Source organism: Euleptes europaea, chromosome 3 (genome assembly GCF_029931775.1).
Source record: "Euleptes europaea isolate rEulEur1 chromosome 3, rEulEur1.hap1, whole genome shotgun sequence".
Classification (NCBI taxonomy): Eukaryota; Metazoa; Chordata; class Lepidosauria; order Squamata; family Sphaerodactylidae; genus Euleptes; species Euleptes europaea.
In genome coordinates, this window is record NC_079314.1 from 803,786 (window position 1) to 826,820 (window position 23,035).

Consider the following 23,035-nt stretch of genomic DNA (forward strand, 5'->3'; position numbering starts at 1 on the left):
ATGTTGTCTGGCAGACAAGAAGCATGTGTTATTTAAAATGCAGGATAAATCCTTTAATGAGAGATGATTGCTGTATTGGGACTGACAACATGATTAAGATTTCCCCCTAAATGTAACTGTTAGCAATAGTAGTCAGTCAGTCTCTAGAACGAGCCAGAGGCACACTGGCTTCTGAAGAATAATGGCTTGCAGTCTGATTGCATAGCAGTGGAATGGGGGTTATTACATTTACCCCATCCACCCTAAAAGGCACCCAGGTTTCATAGTAAAGCAGAGAGCTAAAGCCCCTCATCCAAACCCCAGATAAACCCCCAAAGTCTTCATGCACCAGAGAGACTAACAAAACTTTATTCCAGCATAAACTTTTGTGGAAGACAGCCCACTTTTTCAGATACAGTATTGGATTAGTTCTTTTGTATAGACATCCCGCCCCGTTAAGCTGCCTGGTGTACTGCACTCATTTGCCCTCAACTTGTTTCAAGTGGAATGTGCTTTATTATCTATTATTATTGCAGGCCCCATCTCATCCAGTTCCACTTTTAAATGTTAGTTTCTTTGTTCTTCAGATGTAACGATGATTTTTTGTATGCAAAATACCTGCTAAATATTGATTTTTTAAAACACAGATAAAAATTGCTCTCCATTCATTTCCCACCCACCCCATCCTGCCTGCTGTCCATCTGTAGCCTTAAAGAATCCCCCATCCTTTCATTAGTGCCTTCCTGAGATGCTTTTCTCAAAGGATCACGCAACCTGGGCTGGACTGCATTTCCATCATCTTGTAATTCAGTTGCTGGATCTCACTCTGCATCCTTGTGGCTTCAGTCCTGAATCCTTCTTCCTGAAGGCGTTTCTCCTCCTGGGGAGGGCAGGGATGAAGAATGCAGTCAGTTCCAGAAAGTGAGGCTGGAGGCTGGGGGAGTGAAAGGCCTTGTGATAAAGGAGACTTAGCCAGAGCTAGCCCAACCACTGGGAGAGGCAAAGTCTACCCCGCCCCCAGGGAGCAACTCTGGAAGGGTAAATTCTTGGGGACTTCCCCTCTCCACGTTCCCTTAGTGCAGCTTCATCTCTAGTTCTGACTGGGGAAAGTCTCCATGATGGCCCTGCATCCTATGCAGTCAGTAACATTTCCCCAATACTCAGTATATTCCCCTTGCAAGCTAAACAGTGTGTCTCCTTAGGAATGCACTGAAATTGTGCAAGGTCAGCAAATGAACTCAGGGTCGCCATGAGTCGGAAGCGACTTGACGGCACTTAACACACAGCATCACAAACTTCAAGATGTGTGGCCAAATTTTGTGTTGCTATATATAAGGCACGAAAGGATGTAATTGTGAGGGCCATCTGGTTTTGGCTCCTATCTGTTTCTATCTCTCCCTCTTTGAACTCGTACAAGCAGTTCGCACCTCTGTGTATCTTCCTGAGTCCCCCGCCTCGTCCTTCTTGCCCAGGTGCCACCTCTCCTCCCCTGCTGTGCCTTCTGCCTTCACTCCCTCGGGCTGGCTCCGGCCTTGAAATGCAGATAGCCCTCACTGTCTCTCTAGGACTGTTTGATGTTTTATGCTGCACCGGTTTGCCTTGTAACCTCCCATGTCTCCCATGCGTGTGAACCTTCATGCCCTGTAGTAGATAAATACTGTAACCCCGATAAGCTAGTCACTCGCAACTTTGAATCCATGAGCCTGTCTTCTCTATTTGAAGCCTTCAATAAATCTTTTGTTTCTGCATCCAAGTCTGAGCAATTGATTTGGCGAAGTTTGCCCAACTAGCTGGGGACTCTCACAGTAATGTACAAATAGGTACAATTTGATAGATAAACTTTTTAGAAGCTAGCTTGCTTACCTTTTTAGATATGGGATTTTATTGAAATATTTTATTTTGTGGACTTTTCGATTGACTGATACTGTTTTATTACAAATTTAGGTTATTCTTGATTAGATGTGTTCTATTTTTGGTCAAATTTCCATAAAATAAAGATTGATTGATTAACACACAGCATATGAAAAGACAGAATGTAACCACCACAGGGTGATCATGGGACCGCTTAGCTGTCAAGGGGTCTAGAGCAGTCCCCCCTAGTGGAGGCCAGGGGCAGGGGCCTTTGAATGTGCCAGAATGCCCTTGGGGGGCAGAGTTACAGTGATGTGTACAGCCTGGCAATGGAAATTCCCCAGCAGGAGAGTCCCAGCGCAACTTACTTGAGTGAAAACAAAACTGAAACCTTTGCCATCTGGAGGCTGACTGTGTACCTAGGAAGAGATGACTTTCATCTCTTGCTTCAGCTGAGCTTCTTTTTATTTGTTTAAAAACCATAGGTCCACACACACACACACAAAAAAAACTCTGTCACTGAACTCTAGAGTGGACCAGTTATTTAACTTGTACACAGAACTAAGTACAGCTCCTTGGAGGAAAGCCAGGCTAAAATCCATGATAGACGTGGAAGAAACAAACTGGAGTTTTCTTCCCTGCTCAGTTTCTCTCTGCCTCTGAAGACAGCCAATAACCTAAAACCTCCTAGAATTTGTGAGCTCTCCCAACCACTAGAACAGCATCAGTGGGGACTGCAGTAGCTTGTGTTTTGGCCGTGATGGTGTGGGGGAGAATAGGAAAATAGGCCTAAGATGCAGGCCTGAGCGCACCAAACCATAGCCATTAAAAATTGTCTGACTATAGTGACCTTTATACAGAGTCACATATGCGACCATGATTCTGCTTACGGTATGCTGCTGAACCTTGTTTGCCATCTCTGTTAGAACACAGTTAATGATGACAGGTCACTGTGATTTCCAAATTCATGAGTAAATAAACAAAAAAGTCCCAAAGTCTATGCTGTTCAGTTTGTGATGTTTTTGGTCAATAGCATACTTGTTTGTATCTCACTATAAAACCTATATAAAACCTATGTAATTCTTGTTTCCTCAGAATTCTCTTGTCTGATCTTCCGGTGGCATAGGCTCTCTCCTTGTGTACAATAAATTCTTCACTGTCAGTCTCTGTGTTTATTTTGGTCCTTTCCTAGCCGGTGAGCCCCATCTTCCACTGGGTTGGAATTCACCAACAATGGGAGAGAAGCAGCAGTCTGGGCGGTTTTAAGGATACGAGCTCCTTTGCATTTTCAGAATCAGAGGTAGATCAGTTAGGATCTTCTCTGCGTGGAGCACAAAAAGAAAAATCTACTTGTTTATTTCTTGCCTTAAAAACATTATTCTACCGTCCTCCTAAAATGCTAAAGTTCTCTTGTTTCCCATTCTAGGATCAAAGCCCAGGAGTCCTACAGACAAGGTGTTTCACTGTGAGGAGTGGTAAGATTACTCCTTGAGAGTTTTTCTCCCCTCCCCACTAATAAAACATTTGAAGAGGGTTCCCCAGGACTAAATAGGGTTGCCAGCTATGGGACTGGAAAATTCCAGTATATTTGGTGCCTGGGCAGGGTAGGTTTGGGGAGGGACCTCAGCACAATATAATGCCATCGAGTCCTCCCTCCAAAGCAGCCATTTTCTCCAGGGTAACTGATCTCTATAGTCTGGAGATCAGCTGTAATTCCTGGAGGTTGGCAACCCTAAATGATTGATCCTAATGTTGGAGGTGTACTTGATTGGCTTGGTCACACAAAAGACCTTATTACCTGCAGCCTTGCATTCAACATCCTCTCATACTCCATTTGTTGATTCTTCCTGTCCTCCTCCATCTTGGCCATTAACTGTCTCTTGTGCTCCTCATAACACTCTTCTTTCTCCTTGGCCATTTGTAGGGCGTCTTCTTTCATTCTCCTATGCAGTACTGCTTCCTGTTCAGCTGCCTGAGCCCGTACTCGTTCCACTACAGAGAAAGAGACAAACAGTGAGTGCACAATTGTGCATTATTGGGGTTTCAGTCCTGGAAGCAATGTGTGTGTGTGTGTGTGTGTGTGTGTGTGTGTGTGTGTGTGTGTGTGTGTGTGTGTGTGTGTGTAAAGTGCCATGAAGTCACAGTGGACTTATAGCAACCCCTGGTGGGGTTTTCAAGGCAAGTGATTAAGGAGAGGTGGTTTGCCATTGCCTTCCTCTGCAGAGTCTTCCTTAGAGGTCTCCCTTATTATTCCACATCCCCCCGGAAGGGATGCTTCCACTCAAGTGAGTGAAAGTACCCATGCATAAACAACCCCTATGAAATGGCTTTGCTTTTAATATATGAATCAACTCAAACAAAGGATATGAGTGAAATCAGGGAATTTAATGGATTTTGCCTATAGGTTCTTGTATCTCTTCCCATGGACTTGGGAAAAGATTACATGCATGAACCAGAATGTATTCCCTACCTCTCAGTGTGCTAGTTCTCATTAAGCACAAGTTCTAGCCGGCTTGTGTTCTAAGCATTCCTAGAAAGGTGGCCATTGTTCCTAAATTACCTGCAGGGTTTCTTCCTCCCTGGACTGATGGAGTTTGTCCATCACAAAGCCAGCTATGAAAATATTCCTTCAAAGAGGTCAGGGAATGAGAAGGACAAACAAATGCTAGAATAATAGATTTCCTGCTCAGTAGGAAGGAAGGGGCCTAAAGCGCCTCTTCCAGTATTGTTGGCAGCTAGGAGGCCATTTGTTGTCTGCAAGACCTATGGGTTACCTTCAGCCTCCTTCTCTTTGTCTGTGAGGTTACGGTCAGCCTTCAGGATGGACTGGGCTGCTCTCTCCTTGGATTTCAGGTAGTCTTGCAGGGCCTTGGAAGCCTGAGCAGAACAGGGAGAGAAGAGGATAGTTCACTTGAACTTCTATTCCAGAACATGTATAAGATTGTGAAAATACCTGCAAAATCTGAGTCTTGTGTGTTTCAGAATTGATTTTGTTAATTCTTATTTTTCACAAAGATCAGCTTGGAAGGCACAAAAGTTGACTGGCAATCAAATTCTTCATAGAGAGAATGAGCAAAGTTTTCCATGGTCAGAGGGTGAGGCTCCCAAGGGATCAGGCTTCAGGAATACCAGATGAATCATCAGCGTCCCCCATGCCAATCCCCCATGTGCTGGAGGCAGGATAGTGCTGTTTCCCTGCTGAACTAGTATTTACTTCAGATGAGGGAATGGGGAGGACATGTGGAAGTTAAATGGGGGTAGTTGCTGTGTTTTTTCACCTGTGTTTTTTCACAGGTAAGTGCTACCTACCTCGTCTTGAGAGACTCAGGTTGCCATTTTAAGCACCCTTACTGTGGAGTAAGACATATTGAACTCAGTGGGACCTTTTAGAATTGCAATGTCAGGATGGATACCAGCATTTGTCATCAAAAACCGCATAAAATAAACACTGTTGACAAGAATGGTGAAGGTGAGAGACACTGTGCAGACAGGGAGGTTAAGAGCATAAGAAAGGCCCTGCTGGATCAGACCAAGGCCCATCAAGTCCAGCAGTCTGTTCCCACAGTGGCCAACCAGGTGCCTCTAGGAAGCCACTAACAAGACGACTGTAGCAGCACCATCCTGCCTGCGTTCCACCGCACCCAAAATAATAGGCATGCTCCTCTGATACTAGAGAGAATAGGTATGCAGCATGACTAGTATCCATTCTAACTAACAGCCATGAATACCCCTCTCCTCCATGAATATGTCCACTCCCCTCTTAAAGCCCTCAAAGCTGGCAGTTTTGAATAATATTCAGATTATTTCTAATTGGCTCACTCATACAGGAATATCATTGGTTAACATAAATGCAAAAATAATCTTATTGGTTAGCATAAGCTCTGTTTGAAGTTCATCACTGCACTCTTGGGTTTTCTTTTTATTTGATTGATTGCATTTTTAAGAACATAAGAACAGCCCTGCTGGATCAGACCCAGGCCCATCCAGTCCAGCAGTCTGTTCACACAGTGGCCAACCAGGTGCCTCTAGGAAGCCCACAAGCAAGACGACTGCAGCAGCACCATCCTGCCTGTGTTCCACAGCACCTCATATATAACAGGCCTGCTCCTCTGGTCCTGGAGAGAATAGGTATGCATCATGACTAGTATCCATTTTGACTAGTAGCCATGGATAGCCCTCCCCTCCATGAACATGTCCTCTTAAAGCCTTCCAAGCTGGCAGCCATCACCATATCCTGGGGCAGGGAGTTCCACGATTTAACTATGTGTTGTGTGAAAAAATACTTCCTTTTATTTGTTTTAAATCTCTCACCCTCTAGCTTTAGCAGATGACCCCATGTTCTGGTATTATGGGAGAGGGAGAAAAACTCCCTGTCCACTCTCTCCAAACCATGCATAATTAAGTGCAGGAAGAGGTGAAAAGAAACAGTCTATCTAAAAAGACAGTGGGTTTTTTTTCACGGAGATTTGCTGCGCCTTCGAATCTGATTTGCGCCGGTTCAAATTTTAAATTCTTCACTGGGGTCCCGTTTTTTCTGGGAAAGAGCAGTAAAAGCAGCGTCAAAGACATGGCATCCCGAACCACTTTAAAGCCGTTCTTTTTTTGCTGGCACGCATTAATTGGTTCGGATGCCCATGAAGAAATGTTTGCCTCGCTTGCGCTGACCCTCCCCGTGACGTGAACTTTCCCCTCCCACTACACCAGTGATTGGTTGGGGGAGTGTCCTGCACGCTCATGGGAACGCCCTTGAGTTTCACCTTCTGCCGTGGCCACCAGGTGCCGCTCACCTCACCGTTGCTAGCCATCACCATGGTTTCCATATTTCTCGTTGTATTGCTACCTTGCCACAACCAATCGCATCGCGAGGACAGGGCATACGCTACCCCTCTCCTTCGGGAATGCCTTGCTTTGTGTTTGGCCACTCATTTTCTATCAGCGCCTGGCAGTCAATCAGGGAGCTATGCCTGGCAGCCAAAGAAATTCCGGAGCGCGTGGTGTTTCCTGGAGGGAACGAGAGACGCTCGATCTGTTGACTATATGGGGGGAGCACACCATGCAGAGGGCATTACACAAATCCCACCGTAACCTGGATGTGTTTGAGAAGATTGCCACTGAGATGGCACGGAAGGGCCACCGCCGGTCCGCCCTAGAATGCAGAACAAAGACAAAAGCTCTACGCCGTGAATACAAGCGCTGCATGGCTCACAACAACATCTCCGGGAACCGCATTAGAAAATGCCCGTTCTACGACCAGCTACACATCATTCTTGGAGAGGACGAGAGTATTTGACCACTGAGAGTTGCAAGGAGCATGAATCTTCTGCTGGTCACGGAGGAGCATGAGACCGAGAACACAATCTCCCCTGGCTCTCAGGACCTCTTCGGAGAAGCGCTCTCCACCATTAATTCGGAAGATATTCGTGCCTCCTCTCCAGTAACTCCTGGTGAGTACCCAACTGTGCGTTTATGTCTTCTTCAGTGCTGACTGATGCTCCCTTGACGGTTATCCGCTCTCCTTTTCAAAGATTTGTCTCAGGTTGCTTCCAGTGCCTCCACACTCCCAGCAGACAGGCAGCATCAGGACCCGGACGAAACCAATGTTTCCTCGGAGCAGGGGGCAACTGATAACATGCAAGGTAACATGTCCATTACGTTCCACGTTATATGTTACCGTTACTTTCCCCAGGTACCATGCGATTTCCTATCATGCTCCATCTTCACTAACACATCATGGTGCCTTTTTAGGTTATCTCCCGGGCACTTAGGTTAAATGATGGACATTTTTTGTGAGGGGGGGCGCTGCACGTGCTTCTATGAGGGGTACTGTCTCTTTCTTGGCCAGGGGCTAGCTCTGTTTTTGGGGCTTGCGCACACCAAAGAGCCTTGCGCGCTATGGTGCTGCGAAAGTCTTCCACCGGAACATGTGCACTTTCCGATAGCGTGCTCTGCTGCTTCACGGGATCCCTGTGTAGTGACGGACGGTGGAGCGGGCTCTAGAACGCAGTTTGAACCGCTTAGTCGAAATGGCAAACAGTCTCTGTGGCTGAGAGATGCAAGCGCTCGACCAACACAGGGGGGCAAGGAGGGTGATGAAACAGGCGAGGTCCTGCTGCTAAACTCCAACATGCAAGCTGTGGAAGAGGGTTGGATGTCGCTTGCGATTGTGCGTTGTGTGCGCTTAGTTATCCGTGGTGCGCATGCTGTGCAATATTGGGCAAGTGAGCCTGGACAATCAACGGTAGTGTTGAGGTTTGTGATGCCATGACAGAAATTATTTGGGTGCGCCAACCCATTTTCCCCATCGATCCTTTACAGTTTCTGCTTGGTTAAATTTGAAATGAGGAGGACCTACATGCTCCTTGGGGGCAAAGCAGGAGCAGAAACCTCTCAGTTGGCATTTCATTTTTCTGCCCTAAAACCTTGTGGTGCCACCTGAGCACAGAGCTCGGTGTATAGATATTGGGAAACTGCAATCGATTGCCCGTATGGGTGATCTTATGGCTGGCTGCCCACTTTCGATGCGGTTATGCAAGGCAAGCCTTTTGGTGGGGGGAGGACCTGAGGAGATCTGGGATACTTTCAGGTGTTCTAAGGTGAATAGAAAAGGAGGAAAAAAAAGAATTTTGCATGGCAAACTGTGAGAAATGCGCACCGGTCACACCCTTCCATGTTTCCAGTGAGCCTACAACTTCTACTCTTTGGTGCCTGAGAGGACAAAAAAGTCTAAATTGAGGTCGGGATGGCAGCGCGTGGTTGGTTCTGAGGGGGAGACTAGAGCAGGGGACAAGGTTGCAGTTCTCCATTCATCAGAGCTACATGTGAGTTGGTGGGAAGCACCATGAGACAGGAGAGAACCCAGTTAATTTTTTTCAGTTTCCATGCCTCCTGACTCAGCCTGTTCTGCATGTGTGACCTATTATGTTTCTACCGCTGTCCGCAGGGAATCAAGGAGCACTAATTAATAGGCAGCTCGCAACTCAATCGGCGAACGAGCGGATGCTTGAAAGGGAGCAGCATAGGGTGCGCCGAGTGGCGCTGCTTACTGAAGTGGGCAATCAGATGCTCCGGCACTCTGAGCAGGAGGAGGAGAGTGCAGCCCACCGCCATCAGGAACTTATGCAGGTGGAGGAGCGGCGTTTTCTCATTGATCAACGTAGGTTTGAATGCGAGTCCAATGATAGGAAGAGATTGCTGAAGGAGGCAAGGTTGCAACGGTACACGCTTATGAAATCAATGGCTATGAACCGTGCTGTCATGATGCAGGCCATGCAGGCCATTCTATCGCTTGGGGGGGGGAAGTGGATTGTGTACATGCCATGCTTCTGGGGAGGCACAGAATCAGCAGAGAGTAACTTATTCCTTAGAAGACAATGTCCATGTGGGTGGGCCATCCACTGATTGCGGTGGGGTTGATGTTGGATTGACGTTGGAAGCCACAGGGCGCACGAGCAACTCTTCTGTTGATCTAGTGTGCCCAGTGACTAGAGTTTTTGAGAGCTCTTCAACCGTTGGCCTAAGTGCGGCTGTCCACGGTGGCGGTGGTAAACAGTGCTCCACTCGAGCGTCCACCTCATCTAACATCAAGGGCGGCTTACAGCATTCCAAAGGGGTTAAAGGTAAAATGAATGACAGGGAAACTCCCTCCGAGCGGGCATCAGGGCTGCCAGCAAGGAAGAAGATCAAACGTGTGGTGAGGAAGCGTGAAGTTATGAACCTTTAGTAATTTTGATGGGTAGGTCCAATCATTGGCTGACAAGTGCTACTTCATTGGGTTTCCATGCTAGGCTGGTCTTGTCCAATAATAAATTTGATTTTACCTTTTTATTGTGCCTTAATAAAAATGTAATTTGTCCTTAACTATTGGTTTCCGGTCTCATTGCTCATTGATCCGTTCACCTTTTTGCTACACCCAACACAAGTTAGAATCCAGAGTGCTGCCGTAAACAATCTTGCTCTGCCACAAGGTTGGTCTGCTGAACTTAGTACTGCAGTTGTTTTGGATCAGGCATACCTCCTCACTATTTCTCCATCACCAAGGATGTGTCAATTCTAATTAAGTGTTTCCCTTATTTGCCCCAGGCCTTCAAAAAGGACATCTGTTGTCGCAAGTGCTTTTGTTTTTGGGGTGGTCAGGCAGATTAGCATGTCAACGTAAATGGATTTTGCTAGTCTTGCAGTCGCCAAGACAACTAGATCTCAATGGGGGGGGTTGTTGCCATTTGAGTGCTCACATCCTGTTGCAGGGACAGCACCGCCCGCGGGGCTTCATGTGGCCGCCACTGGCCAGAATTAACCATAACTTACAATCTCAATGCTGTATCTTTCGCTTGGATTCACACAGTGCCTGCTCTAGGGTCACTCAAAGCATGCATGCCAGGTCCAGTTGGGTTGAGGAGTGGATGAAGTGCTAGTGGGATAGTTCATCACAGAGTGGTAGACTTTTACTTTTCTAGTACTGCAGGATCGACATGTCACATCAATCCCAAACCTAATTCTCTTTATCTCCACGCAGTTTTTTGCCTTCAGCCAATCAATTTTAAATTGCATCGTGGGAGTGTGTCAATTTTTATAGCTACAGGGTGTTTTATTTTGGCCACCTTAATATTTAGCTCCACAGAATTTTTCTTCATGCAGGTGGGCAACATTACATCAGGACGAAGAAAACACAGCTGAATCTTCCCCCGTGAGAAAGAACAGGACCATGCTGAATGCGCCTCCAGTACCCTTCTCGGAGGAAAGCTGAAACATTGCTGTTTTAAAAACACAAATGCATTACACCTTGTTGCCACAACCGAACAGAAAACTTTCACCTTCTAAGCAGCTAATTGCCATGCAACAAAACTGAGATAGCTTTGTGCTGCTGCGGATTGTGGGGGTTCTTTGCACATAGCCTTGCAAAGGCGCTGCTTCTAGAACTCTGTGCTTTGCGCACGGTCTTCTGTCATTTGCGAGCTTTGCAAAGTAGGCAAACGTAGATTGGCATTCACCCTGCTGTTTACGACCTGTGGGTGGTGTAACTGGAGCATTTTAACACCCCAAACTAGAGGCTCACTAATTTCCTGCTGTCACTTAATATTTTGGAGCCATAGTTGCATTCTAACAGGATCAATCAAGCAGGAGTGCGGGGAGGTGAGGGTTCTGGCAACGGGTCTATCCTTGAGGCTGGGGAGCACACGGAATGGCGCCACATTTCTGGGTGTTTGGCTATTCTCAGTGTTAACAGTGTGTCTTGTTAGCGTGGAAGAAAGATTAGAAAGCTAAAGATCAGATGCCACTACCTGAGAAATGGATAGGGTTTTCTTCATATGTGGTCAACAGGACATTCTATGCCTATAGGTCTGGGAAGCTCACTTGCACGGGCATGGTGCACTTCTGCACCATCAGAGAATAGCTTAACAGGCACAGCTTCGCACCTATGCAACGTGAATAATGGACGACAACAGGTGGCCAGAGGCAGATGAACGATGAGCAATGACATGGCATCTCTTGGATACTAGGGGAGGTTGTGGATGTAGCATGATCAGGCATCTAAACTGTACTTTTCCCTGTCCCTTATAAACATTTTAATCTTGCTTATCGGGGTGGTAGAATGCCTTGGCCCTTCAGCATCAGAGATGTTGCTGCGGTGGGAAGGAAGCGTGGTAGTCATAATCTGCAGTTCACTGCGGGTTGCCGGAATTTAACTACTCTCTCACCTTGTTCACTGGTATTCATCTGATTACGATGCCCAATGTTGGCGGAGAATGTCAAACTGGTGCCTTGCAGTAGGCACTATGGCCATCAAGGGCTACTAGTCTAAATTTATACTAGTGATACCGCTTGTTTACTATCCCCTGCAACAGATGAGCAGAAATACAATGTTAGCTGCTTGGGAAGACAGGCGGGATGCTTTCATCTCTCTGGCAGGTTTGATACAGAGCACCGGGTGGCCACTGTTTCCGCTTAATGCTGGGCTAGATGGGCCAAGGCTTGCTCCAGCATTGCCTATCTGCAGTTATTTGGTTCGCCGTTATTTTGTTTTCCATGCACATACCATACATCTCTTTTACTCTACTAATCATTGATGCTGGCAGGGGAGGGGGGGGGTCTTACCAACACAACAAATTGAGGGTTGGCGTTTCCCACGACGCTCAAGGATGATGGTCACCTTCACTCCTTGAACATTTTTTATTACAGTAAATTATTAATGGAACCCTCATTGAAGATTACAACCTGCGCCCTTAAGCGGTTAACATTGCGATTTTACTTTCCAATATCTTCTTGGAGGGCTGTGGGAAGTTTAAAAGAGCGCCACCGCAGCCCTCTTTTCAACACTATGCCACTACTCAGCCAGCATGAGGGTGAGAACGTACGGAAGTGCCATTCTAACCACTACTGCGAGGAAAGTGCGGGGAATTGAATTAATCCTCCCGTTTGAGTTTCTGTGATTTTCCAGCCTAGGAAGGGAGGTGGGGGGTGGGGTTGGGAGTGCCGTCCATTGTTTCTTTATAATAAAGGGCATGCAGAGCTTGGCAGCTGCCGTTTAATCAGTACGCACACAATATATTGCAGCCCTTTCTAAGATGGTGTACACCTTTGTTTTTGTACACCAAAAATTAATCAGTTGAACAGAGCGGGTTACCTGGCAGTGCGCACCAAAACTCCAACCATCATGTTCAATGGCGGTTGCGCTGTCCGCCACCAGGAACTGACACTACAACGCTATAATGCACAAAAGAGACATCTGCTTTGAACTCTCTTTTCAGTAACTCTTTAACACAGCAATGTCAGTAGGAAGCCCATCTCCTTTTTTTACAATACGGCAACAGCTTCGATTCAAGCAGAGCTACTGTAATGCTGATTGCTGTCCTTTGCTGATGGCTGTGTATTCTGCTCTACGGCAAGCATTCATATTTAACTGTCAATGTGCCGATACATTGAAACCGCTCTTCTGTGAGTTGTCCCTGCGCCTTACTGTTAACTACAAGCAGCACTCAGGCAAATTTCGAGACCCATTCAAATGTGGTCTACTGCGCATTCTGGCAGCACCTGTGTCTCGGGTACACTCATCCACGACACATGCCGGTGAATACACAATTGCGGGCAGTCATGCATCTGCTATTTGTGTCTCTTTTACACTCTTTGGAACTGCAGAGGCAGCTTTTGGAATTGGCAGAAAAAACTTTCCATGCGGGGCAGGAAGCGCAGAATGGAAGTCGGGAAAGGGGGGTCCTGCGTAAAACGCTTAGAAGATGCTCTCGAAGAGGTCCCAGGCAGTGGTTCCTTCTCGCAGGGATGCCCGTTCCCCAACAACATTGGTTTTATGAGAGGAGCTCTGACTGGTGGGAAAATTTTGTGCTTACGTCATGGGGAGACGAGCAGTGGCTCGCGAATTTCAGAATGACAAGGACAACTTTCATGGATCTGGTTGAAAAAGTTAGGGGCGTTCTGGAAAGGGAGAGTACAAACATGCGGTCGGCTATCCTGTTGAAAAGAGGGTCGCCGCTTCCATCTGGTATCTTGCAAACGCCAACACCTACAGGGAGGTTGAGCAGCAGTTCGGTCTTGGTCTTTCTACGGTTGGAAAAATGGTGCTGGAGTTCTGCATCGCTCTGGAGGTTAAGATGTACAGGAAAACTGTGTGCATTGGCCAAGACGTCAGCAAGGTAAGACTGGGAATAGCGGACATTTTCTTGATTCTTTCCCTGCCAATGGAGGGTGTTTTTAGCTTTAGCCACAACTTTTTTATTTCTAGGTGGGGGGGGGGTTGAGGAAAACACGCTCGCTAGCCACAGCATGCGTTTTGCAGTGCTGTCAGTGGGACGCCAGGTGTTTGGTTTAAAGGGTTAAGGATGGCGGCATGACCCCGCAACTCAGGAAGGAAGGGCAATGCGTGGTGATTCGCTGTTCTGTGACATTGAACACTACTGTACATATTCAAAGGGCTTGGAGATGGGAAGGGATAGAAAATATTCACAGGGAGATAATTTTCAGAACTTATTGGTGCCCATTTGTGACCACGGGGGAATACTTTCATCCAAGTCTGGCTATGCTTACCATGCTTTTCTTCTGTCATGCCTGTCTTGCGATTTATTTCATGTGCTTTGATGATTGGCTCTGTATCACATCAAGTGCCAATGTTGCATTATAGCTTTCCCACTTATGAACTGATTTTCTGTTTGCGGGGGGAAGGAGAGATAGAAGAGTGAAAATAGGGGATGGGTGATGATGACTTTGGGGAAGGGAGGAGGAAGCAGGGGGGGCGACTGAAATGAGAAGCCTCCAGCAAGTCCTTGAGTGAACCCACTTGTTTATCATTATACAGAGAGGTGCAGCTTAGTGTTCGAGGTGGCAAACTCTCTAAGCCAAACCTCTGCATTCCCAGTTCACTGGATAGTACAGCAGGGCAGGGTAGGGAATACATCTCAGCTGTGCTTTTGGATTCTTCTCACTCTTTTCAATTCCCCTCAACCTCATCACACATATACTTTACATTCAGGCAACAAACAAGTTAGTTGGAAGACAGCGTGCATTGTTCTGCAAGCCGCCAAACAGAAAGAGAAGCTAATTTTTGGACATTATTCATACCCCTCCCAGTTATTCCACTCATGAACTAATTGTCTGTGTGCACGGAGAGAAAAGTTCCCAATGATTAAACAGCCATTTATTTTGGGTCCGAAATTTACAGCACAACAATTAACCTGTGCTACTCTCTTTAACAAACAGACCCCCCTGTGTGTCTTTGCCCACCATTCCTGAATTTGGAAGTGTTCCAAAAGACCACGTGTAAGTAATTGATTGTGAGGGGCAGAACACTGCTAAGCATAATATCCCAATGTTTACATCATTGCCATGTTGCGCGATAATCAGTGACTGCTTAAAACTTTGTTTTTCATCCAGGTTAGCTTGCTCCACAGATTTTTCTTGCTGGTTTGCCAGGAGAAGGGATTCTCAACCCGGAGACACCTTTACATGTTTGGCGGGCAGCAGTGCTCTAACCTCTACTCTGCGCTAGTGGCACATAATTAGCCCTTCATTAACAAAGTTTATCAAACACCGCCACTTCTGGGCATGACATTTACGCTTTCTTCTAATCTTCCCTTTACTGGGGAAAATGTCCTGTGCTGTAAATCGCCAATCTGCATCTTATTAAGTGATGAGCTCTTTTTTGAATTGTGAATAGCCATTTATACATTGCCTCGTGCTTGCTTGCCAAAACGGGGGATTTCTCGGTTATCTGTAATTAATTGTGCAAGTATTATCTGCGCTACGGTGATTTATGATGAAGTTTGCGTATCCGTTTTGACATTGGCAACTGTTTGCTTATCAGACTGTGTTCCTCTGTCATGCTGCCTGTATCCTAATCCTGTTCCTGATTTACAGGTTTCTTGTTTTAATCCGTTCACCTGCTTGTGAGTCTGATTAAGTTTGTCCAGACAGTAGCGAACAGACCACAGCAGTAGCATGGCGGTTTGTCAGCACGAGAGGATGTCTGCAACCACTTTCCTTCTTTTCCACACCAGCATGGTTCGGATGCATGTATCATGAACATCTCCCTTATGTTTTTTCATGCAGGTTTTCCTTTAATAAATGGCTTCCCATAGTATTACATGAAGATTGTCTAATGTGTGGATCCCTGTACGCATGTATAGCATGCTGGTTGACATCTAATTACCTGATTTGTGTTTTGTCTCCTGATTAAATTGGGTCACACATCTGGTCACCGGCCACAAGCACTTCATAGCTAGTTGCTATAGAGACACCCATTCAATAACATTCTACCTGTTATCCACACTTCTCCTGTTTTGCATGGCGGTGGATGAGGGGAACAGAAATGGGGCCGGCTCGGACCCAGCACAGTTTGGGAGAGACCTGAGCTGCAACGTGTGGGGTCATTATGACAAGGCCCAAAAAGGTATAACCAGGTACGACTGGGGGGGATTAATCATGGGGAAGGTGGACTTTACATGAGCTGTGGGGCCTGGGTGGAAATGCAGGGATGGGAGCTGCAGCACCAAACATAAAGGGAACTGGAACATCATGGCCATCAAATGCTTGAATCCCCTGGATTAGCCCCAGGAGCTGCTAGAGAAACATCAATAAGAGGATCAGGAGCAACATGAAAATTAAGAACAGGAAGGGAGACTAAATCTGCACAGAATAGCCAGCTGCTGTAGAGCCTCTTGGGCTAGTCTGTGGTAAGTGTGGAAGACAGGCACTTGCCCCCTGTTCCATGGGAGCGGAGCAAACTAAAACTGGGTAGAAAAATAGTGCCACTCACCTGAGGTAGGGTTGCCAGCTCCAGGGAGAGGAATACCTGGGGATTTGGGGGGCAGGGCAAGATAAGGGTGTGGTTTGGATAGGGGAGGGACTTCATAGACTCAAATTGCAAAAGCGGATGTTTTCTCCAGGGGAGCTGATCTCTATTGGCTGGGGATCAGTTATAATAGCGGGCGCTCTCCAACCACCACCTGGAGGTTGGCATCCCTAACCAGAGGTCCAGTGTGAGGAGGTTGCATTTTTTCTCTGGTGTCCACAGGTGAGCCACCTCCCAAGATTGGGTACTGTACTCCGCTAAATTCGTCATTGGAGAATCAACGACTTTGCACTCATTACATGTAAACTCAACTGGGTTGCCTTTAGGTCAGCTGTGAATTGATGGCACTTTAAACATACAATGTGCCAGCTTAAACTTTTGTTTGCAATCACATCTGACTTTGCGCAACCCCTGGGGTTTCCAAAGCAAGAGAAAGAGGCATGCACATTACCATAGTGGTCCAGATTCCCCCCCCCCCGCCCTTACATTAAGCATCATTTCATTCACAGGCAACACGTCCGGCCATCAACAAACTTTATTGAACTAAAAGTTTGGGCATCAAATATGGTGGCCCATACTAAAACAGGAAATAGCAAAAAAAAATTAACCAGTGCGAGGAAAATGGTGGTGCAACGTGAACAGGGGCACTACTAAGCCTGGCGGCCTGTGTATTCATCTTCACATAAGTGAGAATGTACTCTTCTTACACATCAAACCTGAAGGTTCCTCTCCAGAGAAGTTATGCGGCTCTCCAGGCTCTCCACTGTAAGCGGGGAAAACAGAAATGTAAGCATGTGTCCGGTGCACTGGAGGAAGCCAACGTGAAATACAAATACAAATTTGCCCTTTCGTTTAATCTGCGTTCACCAAGCAGTGATTGGGAGGAGGCTCTGCGTGCCACGGGTACTATGTTGATGCAAGAAAGCATATACTGACCCGCCATTTCAAATCAGGTAAAAGGAGGAAGTTGCCGGGTTATATTAAATCACGTGCTTTGTCCGTAGGGTATTAAGGTTTACATATTTAGGTATGAGTCTTTCATTCACACGTTCTCCTGTTCATGAAATATCAACCTTGCAAGTACAGATGACTGTGGAGACACAGATGGACAGAGAAAGAGAGGCAAAGAGAGAGAAAGAGAGGGAGAGAGAGAGAGAGAGTGAGAGAGAGAGAGAGAGAGAGAGAGAGAGAGAGAGAGAGAGAGACAAGGAGAGATGAAAACTAAAAGCGCTGGGCGTTATATCTCTAGTCTCCTGTGTATGTAAATTCACGCTCCGTGTGCCTCTGCCATGGTTCCCCCCAGCCATCTCTCCTTTCTATGTAAGAATATTGTGAGTAAGCCAGATTACAACTTACTTGAATTCTGTGTGGTCTCCTCAAACGCACTTAGCCTAGCAAGCAACACCACACAGGAGCACCCCCGTGTAGTAGCTGTCAAAACAAAGGCAGGTTTGTTTGGTTAGTAAGTTGAGCTCAGAGTCCAGTAAGAACACCAACTCAAACACAGGTCCACCAATGCTTTTCCTGTCACTGTCACAGTCCCTCTGAGGGAAACAGGTCAAAAATAGAAAGGCACATGTTGCGATGCCTGTTAATTTGGCGGACCTGTAATCACACTCTTTCTGATGACCTCAGGTGGCATCCACACCAACAGCGCTTCACGAACGCTCAGTAATACTTACCTTCTTTGTCTCCTAAAGTGCGGGCATTTCAAACCTACCTGGACATGAGGACTCCAGTGGTGGATGCGGTTCGGCCAGTGCTGACGTTTCAGTGCCATATTCTGGCTCCTCATCTGTGGATAGAAGGAAGCAATGTCATTAACAGGCCAGGACAGTGTAAGCCACAATGCATACGCCATGGCATAGGGTGCCCCCATCCGCCCCCCATTTTTATCATAGCGGGTATGCCTATGGGTAGCCATCACATTAGTTGAAGATCAGGGGAATTTTCTGTGTGTTTGTCATGAACAAACTGAGTTGCAGTGGAGGCGGGAGGCCCCCTATAACGCACCAGTTTCGTCAGCCCGGTTGTGGGGTGGGGCAGGTCGTTTCGTGGGATCCCAGTGCTGCGACATCATCTTGAAGAAGTATTTGCCCCCATTCCATATCGTGGTTGGTGCAGCTATGCGCTCAAAATTTGACTCGAAGTCAGTGCACAGCTGACTATATTTATTCAGACATTCGTGCGCAGACCTTCTTCCGTAACCGAAGCACTCCAGCGCAACAGAGAATGCCCTGCACTTGCGTAGGGCGAAATCACTAGGCATATGATGCACCTTGAAGGCAAGGCCCCTTAACTCCATGTACCGGAGGAGGTGGCGCAGCTCTTCCTTGCTCCACCTTTTCCCGGCCATTTCCGCCATGGTCATGCAGGACACACGCATGCGCACATGGTCAGCTCCCTGTGAGCGCGCCCACAGCCTACATTGTTAACGCTCCGGCAGGTGGGGACCCCTGCGCGGCTGCACAGAAGAATGCGGTGCCTGCAGGCATTTGTGGAGCTCAAACACATACCAACATTACTGATGCCGCGTTTCCCCCCCCCCCCAAGAAAATGTTGGTTTTCCCCGAACAAAGATAGCACATCGCGTTGCACTGTATCACAATCAAAGGGTGTGTGTGTGGGGGGGAAATGCTAAACCCACGCTTTCTTTCTAAGTCCTAAGGGGAGGCACCACAATCTCCAACAGTACAGTACGGTACCTGAGAAGTCGGGTTCGGGCCCTTCATGCGTTGCTGGCATGCCTGATCGTCTCCAGTGTTGTGACATCAGGAAATAAATAATCATGGGCAGTGTGCCCCAGCACCTCCAGCGCCTGTCCATTCAGCCTAGTGTGTGCGTTGTAATCAGTGCATAGCTGCCTATAGCGCTCCACGCAGCTATTTGTGGATCTGCGGCCGTAACCAAAGTTATCGAGAGCGACCGCAAAATCACTGAAAACGCGCATGGTGAACGCTCTGGGCCGCTCGGGGATTGCGCAGAATGTGAGCTTTCATTGTTCTAAAAAGCGCAGGAGGTGGCGCGTCTCTGCTCGCGTCCACCATCTTTGCTCCATGGCGCACTATGTTCCTGGTTCGAAAGCACAAGGGGGAAACAATGGGCAGGGCAGGCTTCCTCAGTAGTTCGACGGAAACAACACGGAGCTAAGGGAGGCCATTTTTGAATAGCGTTCCCTGCTTCCAGCGAGCGGTCAATGGGCCGCTGCGTCCGTGTACCCCGCCCACCCAACCCAGGGCCAGGGCACAATAAGGATTTCATCAAGCCTAGCCTATGGTTATTGCATACAGAATGCACTCACTGTGTTAGGTCTACTGATTGCTGTCCCAATTATGTTCCTATGAAATGATACTTGTGTACTGAGAAACTACCTGCAGTTTATCATGGTTGCTTGTTACCCGACATGAGTGTTCTTTTCTGTGAGTTATTAAGGTTATACATCTGGCCAACTGCGTAAACCATTTAATTCACATTTGCTTGAGTCAGTGTCTGTGAGTAGCCCCTAACCTCCCCTTTTTGGTAGCAGCATTATAATGCTAGCTTGGAGATGTTCTGTTGTTAAATCACCACTTCCTTTGCATAGTATTAGAGTAATGCTTGACTGCACATTCTTTGAACACTGTAAGCCTCTGCAATTCAGTCAGCATTAAGACTCACTTGCCGATAAAGAACGCGCTACAACAGGATGTCCCATGATAGGCTGATCTGCTCACAACTGAGGAACAAAGCAGGCTTGGCCCAGGTTTGTACTGGGATTGCAGACCAGCAATGGATTGGCGCGCAGATGTGGTTGCTCGCTAACCAACTCATTTAGTCTATTGAATTGAGAACAAGATGTTTCCTGGGCTGGTCGCATGACGGAAAGACACATTATCAGAAATGAGCACAAGGATCTAATAATGTAGTAAGATTACATCTGAAAGTTGGCAGTTTCAAGTTTATTTTGCAAAGCAGGGGTGGAGACTGATAGAAAGACACTCCTGCCTGGAATAAAGGTTAATGAGACGCAGAAACATATAACATTACCACGAGGTGGGCACACAGAAAAATAGACTAACCGTTCACATCTTGGTGTCGTCCTTCCACTGCCTGCTTCCATACAGCCATCAACATCCGATAATGGGGTGGTGGGGTCAGTTCAGAACCCGCATCTCCACCACCTCTACGCAGGAATCTCATGAGTGCGCCCCTGAGGACGATGAACCTCCTGTAGCACTGGTCAGGAGACCTTGAGTGCCCCACAGTCACTAGAGAGCGCGACACGCACGCGAATGCTGCTCGCACGCTGGGTGTGGTGCGTAGTCTAAATCGAGGATCGGACGCCAAATCTATAACAGTTCTGCCTAGTCTTCGTTCAATAATTATTCCCAGCATGGCCTCCACCTCCTGCCAGCTCCAAAGGTTGTACCTTTTTCGGGAAGCGCTGGAATCCATTTAGAGACTTGTGCTTCTTTGCTATCTGATGTAATGTTTCCTGGACACTCAACCCAAACCGCAGCTTGGCACAAATGATGGTTTGGATTGTAATGGTAAAAAGAATGGTGAATGTGTGGCGCTAATTGCCCTGTGGTGGGTGACAGGATTGGTTGGTCAGCATCGCCTTTTGTTAACCAACTGGCATCATTAAGTTCCGGATGTGGGGATATCTTCGAAGGCCATTTGGTGTGCCGCCGCACTCAGAACTACAAACTAGGTAATGCTTCCTCAGAGACCTGTGCAATTGATCTCTTTCATAGGGATTTCTCCTATGATCATGTTAACACCGCTGGGAGACGTATTATCGTCCATAGAAGGTGTCATTAGACTTCTAGGATGGCCAACTGTCTGTAATGCTGACTCTATACATGTTCCAAAGTCAATAGATTGATCTGTTGGCACCTCGGCATGACACTCAGCGCTCCCAGTCGAGTGCGAGCAACCCATTCTGTGCCATGCAGAGAGCCCTGCGCGCTTCTTGTTTTCCTGTGTTGCTACCTCTTTGAAACTTGCAGGTTGGTAATGTAAAATATTACACTGATTTCCCTATTGCACTCTTAGTCTGCACCCTCGTGTGGTTGCTAGACAAGCTGTGCGAACTACACCTTTGACTCTACCAATCAGTACTGTGGAAGGAGAAATGTGGCTTGAGGCCAAGTCTCTGCCTCTATCTCTCCTTACAATGCATGTAAGCAAAGTCTTTTCCTGGCAGTTGGTGAGTCCAGTAAAATGTGTACACATGCAAGTGCGCCTGTGCTTTAAAAAAACACCAGAACTCCCCCCCCCCCCGCTCTGCATAGAATGCCAGGACTGACGACCTCCAGATAGCAGCTGGACATCTCCCGCTATTGCAACTGATTAAAAGAGATCACTTCACCTGGACAAAATGGACACTTTGGCAATTGAATTCCGTGGCATTGGAGTCCCGCCTCCCCCCCCCCATGCCCCTTCATGCTGCATCCAAAAATCCTCCCTGCAGAGGTGAATATCAAATAGGCAACCCTAATTAGTCTGCAGTGCAGTAACCGTTCAAGATTCAAGTAACTCAATAAATTCTGGAGGCGCTACAGGACTCTGGATCCTGGCTTACCCAGGCCTGCTAACCTGAACTTCTGAGGGGTCATCCCATCACAATACAAACAGGGAAGATCCAACTTTGCTTGCTGGTAATGAGGAGGTGATGCTAGCTTGGGCCACCCATGTCAGGGTTTCACACAGATTGAGTGTGTCTGTAGTGTGTTTGTAGCTCCTTCAAGTCTCTGCCAACTTATCGGGGCAACTTTCGGGGGAAAGCATATGGCAAGGAACTCACACAGGTGATTTGCCGGGGCAGTACTCGCCGCAGCAGGCCTGGTCTCCCATCGTGGACTATGAGCCATGAAATGATAATATATGTAAGGGAAGCCCTTGCCTGGCAGCTGGAGAGTCCCTTTGTAGAATTTTTTTTTGAAGTCCCTCCATTCCCCAAACACTGCCCCTTCGAGTACTGTTCCCACAATATCAAAACAGTAGTCGAGATTAGCCTGGCAAACCTAATTATTCCATTACCTGGAAGTATTTCGTGAGTGACCCTGCCAAAAGTGCCCTCCTGGATCTCAGCAGTTTTGATCCTTTCCTTTCTCCACCCATGGACCAGGTCAACCTGGGTCAAAGAAGTTTACCCTGGAGCCTCCAGAAACTTTCTTCCAGGGAACCCCTGTATCATTTAAAACCTCCTTGTCTCTGATACCTGCTTGGAGAAGGGGGGCGGTTGATCCACTTCTTTGTCTCATGATACCTCCATCTGCATTTCTAAGAAGGTGGCTCTGGTGGGGCGAGGAAGCCTTTGCCATGCCTCCCACCTCCCTCATTCCCAATAAATTAATGGTAAAAAGGTTCCCTGTAAACCTCAAGGGAGAAGTAGCCCACTTATTCACAGCCCCTGTTGCCCGATCAGCGTGACACACAGTGCTCCCAGTTTAGTGCGATCGATCCTTTCCGTGTCACGCAGAGAGTACTGCGGCCTTTTTGTGTCACCCCCTCTTTGCAGCTTATGGTGTGTGAATGAAAAATATTTGACTGCGATCTGTATTGCGATCTTTCTCTGCAGCCTTTTGTGCTTGCTGGACAAGTTGTGCTAACAACACCTTTGCATGTTCCGTACATTCATGAGTAATGAGAAATGTTGCTTGAGGACAATTTTCCGCCTCAATCTCAACTGATAATACATGTAAGCAAAGCCCTTGCCTGGCAGGCGGTGAATCCCGTTGTAGAAAAATTTTTACAAAATCTTTCACACAAGCAAGGAGGGCTGTGGTTTAAAAAATCCAGATTCCCCACCCCCCCAGTCAAAGTTAACTTTTGCTCCCAACCTCCAGATGCTAGCTGCAGATCTCCTGCTATTAAAACTGATTTCCAGAGATCAGTTTACCTGGAGGAAATTGACAGTTTGGC